Here is a 9594-nt window from a genome sequence, read left to right as displayed (position 1 = left end):
CATCGCTTCAAGGGTCGAGGAGTTCGCTAGTCTAAAGCAGGGAAACTTGAGAGTAGCAGAGTATGCTCGACAGTTCGACAGATTAGCTAAGTTTACACCAGAGTTGGTTCCAACTGACTTTCTGAGGGTGACCAAGTTCGTTAGAGGACTTAGACCAAAGATTGAGCTAGGAATTAAGCTAGCAAACCTGGGAAATACCTTTACAATATGAACGTCTCCAACTTTTAGCGGTGTTTCTTTTACCACATCTGTAATGCTGGCTAAGAATGCTTGACATCATTTTTCTATCATCTTCTGAGCTTTGAGTGATGAAATAAGCAGTGTGCGTAGACCTGAAACCTTTCCCATAAAACATAGTCTCTGGCCGTCAAGAATCTCAAACGTTACTTTCTTGCGTTTGCAGTCGATGGTTGCGCCATGCTTTGCTAGCCAATCCATTCCTAGTATCACGTCGAAGTCTTTAATCTCCAGTTCTATCATGTCTCCTTCTAATTCTACATCCTCAATCTTGATTGGTACGCCTCGTATTACCCATGATGATGGGACTATTTCACCCGAAGGTAATTCTGTTTCAAACCTAGTTCTAAATCTTTCACAAGGTTTGTCTAATTTTCCTATCATTCCTAACGAGATATACGAATGAGTGGCTCCCGAATCAAATAATACAAAACATACATTATTGAGGATAGAAACCTGACATGTAACCACTTTATTGCTACCATCAGCTTCTCATTGGGTTAAGGCAAAAACCCTGGCAGGAACCATCTTGTCGTCTCTTTTTCCTTCTGACTTGAGCTGGGGACACTCTTTCTTTCGGTGACCTTCCTGAACACAGTTGTAGCATCCCTTAGTGTTTTCATGACACTCACTTGGATATTTCTTTTGGCATTTAGCACATTGTGGGTATTCTACATAACCCGACCTATTGCCTCCATTGTTTGTCTGTGCCCTTTTATCATTGTCAGACTGCTTGTTGTCAGAATTCCCTCTTTGCTGACCATTACTATTGTTGGACTGCTGGTTGTTGTTGTGGTTGTTCCGACCATTCTGAGGTTGATTTGATTATTTAGGCTCAAGCTTACTGGCCTCCTCTTTACTAACATTCGCCTAAAACCTTTCCACTTCTATTGTCATTTCTATAACATCGACATAAGTAGTTTCCAGAAGTATTTCCTGACGACTTACCAGGGTTGCCACCGACTCAGGAAATTGACTTCACAATCAAACTAGTACCGGGCATCGAGCCTATATCCAAGGCTCCATATCGGATGGCACCTACCGAACTCAAGGAGTTAAAGACACAACTACAAGAACTCTTAGACTTGGGATTCATTATTCCAAGCCATTCGCCATGGGGAGCACCGGTTCTATTTGTGAAGAAGAAGGACGGGAGTATGCGGATGTGCATAGATTACCACGAGCTGAATAAGGTGATGATTAAGAACAAGTACCCACTACCACAGATTGACGACTTGTTTGATCAATTCCAAGGAGTGACCGTGTTCTCAAAGATTGACCTGCGGTCCGGTTATCATCAGCTCAAGGTACGGGAATAAGACATTCCTAAGATAGCTTTTAGAACTCATTATGGGCATTACGAGTTTTTAGTCATGTCTTTCGATCTTACCAACGCTCCAGCCGCGTTTATGGATTTAATGAATAGGGTCTTTAAGGACTACTTGGATAAATTCATCGTAGTATTCATTGACGATATCTTGGTATACTCAAAGGATAAAGTCGAGCATGAGAAACATTTAAGGTTAATCTTGTTGCGACTAAAGGAGCATCAACTTTACGCCAAGTTCAAGAAGTGCGAATTTTGGCTTTCACAAGTAGCATTTCTTAGCCACATAGTATCCAAGGACGAAATTGCTGTAGACCCATCTAAAGTAGAGGCTGTGAAGGATTGGCTAAGACCAAAGAATGCGTCTGAAGTAAGAAGTTGTCTGGGACTAGCAGGTTATTATCGGAGGTTTGTAGAGGGTTTTTCTAAGATAGCCACTCCACTTACCAACCTAACCCAGAAGCAACAAAGGTTCAACTGGACAGATAAGTGTGAAGAGAGTTTCCAGTTGCTTAAGGATAGGTTATGCTCAGCACCAGTACTTTGTGTACCGACATCCAATGACAAGTTTGTAGTCTATTGCGATGCGTCGAAGCAAGGATTGAGTTGTGTGCTGATGCAGAATCACAAGGTGATAGCCTATGCCTCAAGGCAGTTGAAGGATTACGAGCAACGCTATCCAACACACGATATGGAGTTGGCAGCGGTGGTCTTTGCATTAAAAATCTGGCACCATTATCTTTATGAAGAGCGGTGTGAGATTTATACGGACCATAAAAGCCTAAAGTACTTCTTCACGCAAAAGGAGCTTAACATGAGGCAGCGCAGGTGGTTAGAACTAGTAAAGGATTATGACTGCGAAATTTTATACCACCCGGGAAAGGCAAACGTAGTTGCTGATGCGCTAAGTAGGAAGAATTATGGAAGTCTAGCAGCGTTAGCTAGAATAGAAAAGTCGCTACAGCAGGAGCTGATCAATGCTGGAATAGAAGTAGTCATTGGTAAACTGGCTAACTTTTCCATTCAGTCAAGTCTATTAAAAGATATACGGATTGGGCAAGTGCATGATGACACGTTAGTAACACATATGGATGCAGTTAGAAAAGGGAAGGCCACGAATTTCTCAATATCAAGTCAAGGGTTATTAAGATATAAGGATCGGGTATGTGTGCCAAATGATCAAGGGATTAAGGTGAAGATTTTAGAAGAAGCGCACAATACCCCATACTCAGTTCACCCAGGGTCGACCAAGATGACTCACGACATCAAGGCAAAGTATTGATGGCCAGGAATGAAGAAAGATATAGCGGAGTACATGTCTAAATGTTTAGTATACCAGCAAGTGAAAGCAGAACATCAGCGGCTTACAGGTTTATTGCAACCACTTAGAATTCTAGAATGGAAATGGGACGACATGGCCATGGATTTCGTGATGGGTTTGCCTCGAACGAATAAGCAATACGACTCGGCTTGGGTAGTAATAGATAGATTAACCAAGTCAGCTCATTTTCTGCCTGTCAAGACTTTATATACAGCAGATTAATACGCAGATATTTATGTTCAATAGATAGTAAGACTGCATGGAATCCCTAAGACAATAGTGTCCCATAGAGCATCGGTGTTTACATCGAGATTTTGGAGAAGCTTCCAACAATCTATGGGCAACAAGTTAAGTCTTAGTACAGCATTTCATCCACAGACCGATGGTCAGTCCGAGCGTACCATACAGATTTTAAAAGATATGTTGCGCGCTTGTGTACTTGATTTCGAAGGATCCTGGAGTAAGTACTTGCCGCTGATATAATTCTCCACAACAATAGCTACCAGTCAACGATCTGGATGGCACCTTACGAGCTACTTTACGGAAGGAGGTGTCAATCGCCGTTACATTGGGACGAGGTAGGGGAAAGGCAACTACTTGGACCCGAAGCTGTTAAAGAAGCTCAGGAAGCAGTAGTACTAATTAGAAAGCGTATGCTTGCTGCTCAAAGTCGTCAGAAAAGTTATGTGGATGCTAAGCAGCGTGATGTGGAATTCAAATTCGGAGATCAAGTCTTCTTAAGAATATCTCCTATGAAGGGTGTAAAGCAGTTTGGGAAGAAAGGCAAGCTTAGTCCCAGGTTTATAGGTCCTTTTGAGATATTGGACAAAGTGTGAGCAGTTTCATATAGATTAGCCTTACCGCCAGCACTAGCAGATAGTCATAATGTGTTCCACATCTCGATGCTGCGTAGATATGTGTCAGACCCATCTCACGTCCTCAAGTATGATACGATAGCACTCCAGAAAGACTTGAGTTATGAGGAACAGCCGGTTAGCATCCTAGATAGAGGGATGAAGGAATTACGGTCTAAGAGTATTCCGATAGTCAAAGTCCTATGGAGAAATAGTTCTGAACGGGAGGCAACGTGGGAGTTGGAGGAGGACATGCAAGCTCGGTATCCAGAATTGTTTGGTAAGTAAATTTCGGGGACGAAATTCTTTGTAGTATGGGAGAATTGTAGAGTCCTGGAATGTTTACTTAGTTAGCTAGTTAGTAGTAGCTGTAGTATTTTAGATTTCGTGGATTTTGGTTCAAACCGGGACTTAGTTGGAAACTCCTAGCAATAGTTATGGATTTTATAAGTTTAACCTATAGTTTAAGAATATTAATTATAACATAAGGTTTGATTAATATTGCTAGTCACAAATATGATATTTATTATAACCTAAGGTTTAGATAGAGCCAATAGGAATATGACACTTGTCATAAGCATGATTATTAAGGAATTAAGTATTTTAATGATTAAATAAGGAAATATAAGCTTTAGTCTTCACCAAAAACTGTTAGGGTCATAGTTTGACTCAGTAAAAGCAGTTATCCAACCTTAATTATGCTGAAAAAGTGCAATTACGTGTTTAAAATATTCACATATGCCGATATATCGCAGCATTTGAGCTGATATATCGCCAGACGAAGAATACGGAAAACACGTTGATGTTGCACGATCGTACGAACGGAGGCTCGGGAATAGGGCAGAGCCGAGATATCGCCACATAGGGGCGATATATCACCCTTAGAAGATATTTTTTAATTTTTTTTTAATTTTTTAAAATAAGCTTTGACTCCTTAGACCTACTTCTGAATGTTTTGACCGAGTCTTCAGCCTCTGATTGACGAATATTCAATTTTATTCATTATTTTTATTCAAAGCCAAAAAGAAGATATTTATTCTTAGAACTCTATAAATAGGACCTAGTACCCATCCCTTCCACTCACTCTTCAGCGGTGATCAGACTCCAAGGTGCTAGTACTACCATAGAGTGATAAACACTTGGGTTGGGAAAAAGCTTTGCCGTTCTTAAGCTTTATAAAATACTTGGGAAGTGAGGTTTAGTGTATTTCGGTATTGGAGTTAGACCAATGCATAAGGTCAACTAAGGTACTCTTATTCTTTAAGTTCAATCCTTTAAAACTCTTTAGTTTTCTTTAGTCCTTTTATTCAGATCCTAACTTTTGATATTGGTTTTTGACTAGGCTCGTGAAACTTAAAGATCTTCCTTGGTAATTTTTGCTTTGAAGGTTTAGTTTCCACAATTATTCTTTACCATTTAGAAATACTCACCATTTTTATTGCTGGTTTTAGGAGTGTTCCAAGTCCCGCATTTGTTCTCAAAAATCTCGATTTTGCTAAGGAAAATAGGATAGTTTTTATATGCTTGTATGTTATGATATGTTATAGTATATATGTTTTGGGGCTTATAGTTTCTTAAATAGCAAACCTCAACACTTTTATGTTCTTGGGGCTTATAGTTGCTTAGTTAGCAAACCTCATTGTATTTTGAGGCTTATAGTTGCTTAGCTAGCAAACCCCAATATTCACCATGTACATGGGTTATAGTTGAGATATATGTTTTATAGTGTTTGTTTTGTTATGATCTTATGTTTACGTTTGATGTATATATATGTTGGTAGATTTTCCTTGCTGGGCATTAGACTCATTCCTTTTTCTTTTAGTGTGATGCAGGAAAATAGATACAAAGGCGAAAGGATTCTTGGAAGCTTGGTGTGTGTGTTGAGGTGAATGGAGTGGATGGGCTGCGTGTCGATTCGAGGACGACGTTATTTTCTTTAGTCTCTTTAAATTACGATTTTTATGTATTTTTTCGCATTTAGCTTTGTAAACAATTTCATTTAAAGTTATGTTTTATTTTTAAACAATGAGCTCATTTATATATTACAAATATTACTTTAAAGTTTTCAATAAAGTTATGAATTTTTCTCATGTATGTTCTCTTCAAATTAGTAGTTATGTCTAGTAGGGTTAATGATCTAAGTCTTAGAAATAGTTGGGATATTACAACAACTCCTTAAGAAGCTTAACATTCTATGGCACTTGCTTAATGGTCTTAAGAAGCAGAATATTGATTTTAAGGATCACCTTATTTTCCTCCTCATTCTTAGATTTTGGCAATGTGTTCGGAAAAGGAGAAAAAGGGGCATACAATCTGACAGTTGGTTTGCGTAGCTTGTCCTGTGATGATGGGCCAACTGGCATGAATGTTTCGATCTCCGGTGGAGAAGATGCTTCTGGGGTTGAATTGCTGACTTCTTTAGTTGGAATTGGATGAAATGTTGTGTCTGGGTGAGGTGACATGTCAAGTTGTGTACCATTTTTGTAACGCCCTGGCTACCCCAGAACAGTTACGGTGAACGATGGACCGGAAATTTGACTCATTGCCTGAGTCCTTTGGTCAAAAACGTGATCTAAGTGTAATTAACAGGTTAAGGTATAAAACCATTAAAAAGGAAATGGAGATTTTATTACAAACTGCTCTGCAGAGCTAAACAAAACATTTACAAGTGGTTCTCAGTACAAAAAGGTCACTATAGTTGTAAAGTTACAATCCTGCCGACCTAAGCGGAAAAATAGGGTAAACCCCCTAGTTCCTCTGAGAACTCCTTGGCCGTGGTGGTCAAGCGGCCGCATATGTACACAACACCACATCAGCTCTCCACTCAAGGCTAGGTGAGCTTTTCTTTCCCTTTACCTGCACCACATAGCACCCATGAGCCAAAGCCCAGCAAGAAAACATAACACTATTCATAAATATTATCAAATGATTATCATTATAATCACACTGAGCAATAAGCTTTAAACAAATGAGTGAACATCACATGAGGTCTTGGTAAACCACACTGAGTGACTGACAGGCAAGTCACTAATTCAAATGGAAGAGTGGCTGATAGGTAAGCCACTAGCCTTCAACAGGTTCTGGTAACCGTACTGAGTGACTGCCATGCATGTCACTAATTCAGGTGGGAGAGTGGCTGCTAAGTAAGCCACTAGCCTCCAAGCGCTTATTTCATTCATCGACCCTCGGGGTCGGTCTGGCATTAATGCTCTTTGAGTCATTCAATGCTGATAATCGATTAGATCAAATCTTATCGGCTTCCGTGATACACGCCAAGGCCATCCTGACTAATGAGTCTGCCCAACGTGATCAGTGCCCAGTACCACTGCTGAACTTGACTAATAAGTCACAGCTTCACAGCTGATACTAGCACCTTTGCCAAACCTGACTAATGAGTCAGTACCGTGCACCAGTGAGCAACATATGCCAAGCATTCTATATTCAATTCACGTCCACATCCTCACAATCAACATGCCTCATGAACATCCATGCATGTCACACTTGGGGTGCAGTTCTCTTACCTTTGATTCGAGCTAGAATGAACAAAAGAACGACCCTTGAGAACGGTTTAGCTTTTAGTCCTTTAGCGGTTACCTAATCACAACACATATGGGATACCATCAATAATCAAGATAATCAAGGGCTCTCAAACCATTATCTAGCCTCCAAGAGATCAATCAAAACTAATCCAAATAGCAAGGACACTCCCGAGGCCTAAAACTAGGTTCCCGGGGTCAAAACCAGCAAACGGGGCGAAAACAGGGCAAGGGCTGCGGCCCTAGCACCTTGGGCCACGGCCCCCAGAATTTTCTAGAGGCAAGCGCCGCGGCGCCCCACACAAGGGCCGCGACGCCCAGCGAAACAGAAAGGCCACCTGCTTCTTCAAAGAAGGGCCGCGGCGCCACAAGAACAGGGCCGCGGCGCTCCACCCTGGGCCATCCCCAACCGCGTTTCTAACACTTCAAAGCCTCCAAAATCATCCCTAAACATTCCCCAATCATCAAGGAAAAGTTCCCAAGCTTCCCCATACATCAAAACCCTCAAAACCCAAGGCTCGAATGAACCGAAAACTCAACAATTCACAAAATCAATTCAAACCTTAGAAACTCGGAAAAACTCAAAACTTAAACTTCGATTACCTTCAATTGGGTTGTTTTCCGTCGAAACCTTCGGTTAAGAAGCTTCTAATCTTCCCTAGGATCGCTATGCCTCGATCCTCACTCGATTCCGACTCCTAGAACTCAAGATTTCGTCAAAAAGGCTTAAACGGTAAAATGGACTTTGAAAAGGGAGAACGGAAGGTTTTCTTATCGTATGTTCTATCTGATAAGCTACTTCAAACTTAAGTAACCTCAAATAAAACCTAATGCTCGGGGTCCCGAAAACACCCCGGGGACATTATAGTCAAAACCTCCAAAATTTCACCCTGATCTCAAATATTCCCAATTTATCATCAAATGAACATTTCTATTACCCCAAAATTGACCCCATTATGGTAAAACCGCTAATCCACTAAAAATAACCGTCTCATGTTTCTTAGCTCGAATATATCTCCATAATAATGGAATCTTATTCACAAATCAAGTTATGCACCCAAATACACAAATTACCCTCAACGGACCAAATTACCATCACACCCCTGTAATGAGAAATATGGACTCACATGCATGCATTTCACATCATATCATAATATAATCAACATATACATGCATTTAATCAATTAACAACATAATTAAGCAAGTATGGCCCTCCCGGCCAACTATTCATGCCGTTAAACACATCGGTGAATTCGGGGCATTACAATTTTAGAGAGTTAGGGTACCATCATTCTCTATTGGATTACTCTCGAGTTCTTTGGGTAATTCTCCAAAATTCTAAACGTCAAGATTGATCATTGATGTAGCAATTTGTCCCATAATATTCGCCAAATTCTTGAGGGACGCTTCTGTACTCTGAAGAATAACTTGGGTCTGTATATTTGAAGTCACCATGGTTTTTAGCATATCTGAAATTGATGGTTCTTGATCTTGTGACATTCCCATAGGAGGTTGTTTAGGAAAAGGCCCATAAGCTTGTTGTGACATCTGTTGAAGTTGGAGATTGTTGGTATTCAATGCATTGATGAGATCTCTAATTGATGGATCTGAATACTATGGCGCAAACTCATTATATTCTGATTGAGAGTAATAATTCGACTCAACGTATTGATTTCCATCATAGAAAGTAATAGAATATTCTTCCCATTGTGAATTGTAATTGTTGGAATAGGGCTCATATCTATTCATTTGTGGATCATACCAGTGTGTATAGTACATTGCCATGTCTCAAACCAAGTCTATGCAAGCCTGGAAAACATCAACCGCAACTAATAGACAAAGTTAGTAAAAATAAAAAAAAAATGAATAACAAATTAAATAAAATAGTCCCAGCAACGACGCCAAAATTTTGACGGGTATCTTATGTCATGTCATATTTAATTATTTATCTTAATGACTTGTACCAGCTACTTCAGTATAGCGGTAAATAAGGGTCGAACCCACAAGGATTATGATTTTAATTATTATTCAAAGTAAGAAATAAACAAAAATTAACCAGGAGATTTGGTTTTAAAGATTAATAACATAAAATAAAATAATAATTAGAAGAGTAAAGATCAAAGATTAAGGATTAAGGATTAAGGATTCAAGATCAAAGGAATCTTAATTTGTGCTTATTGATTTGAATCTATTAATTTTTTAAATAATATGTTACCCTCCAAAATCTAAAGGGTCTTAGTTTATTGGTTTAGTATACATGTGGTGAACTCTCCAATATGTATTTTTCTAATTAGAAAGTTGGATTGCTCTGTTTAGAAC

This window comes from Humulus lupulus, chromosome 8, assembly GCF_963169125.1.
Source record: "Humulus lupulus chromosome 8, drHumLupu1.1, whole genome shotgun sequence".
NCBI classification, from domain to species: Eukaryota; Viridiplantae; Streptophyta; class Magnoliopsida; order Rosales; family Cannabaceae; genus Humulus; species Humulus lupulus.
The sequence above is the reverse complement of the archived record's forward strand: the minus strand, read 5'-3'. Positions refer to the sequence as shown.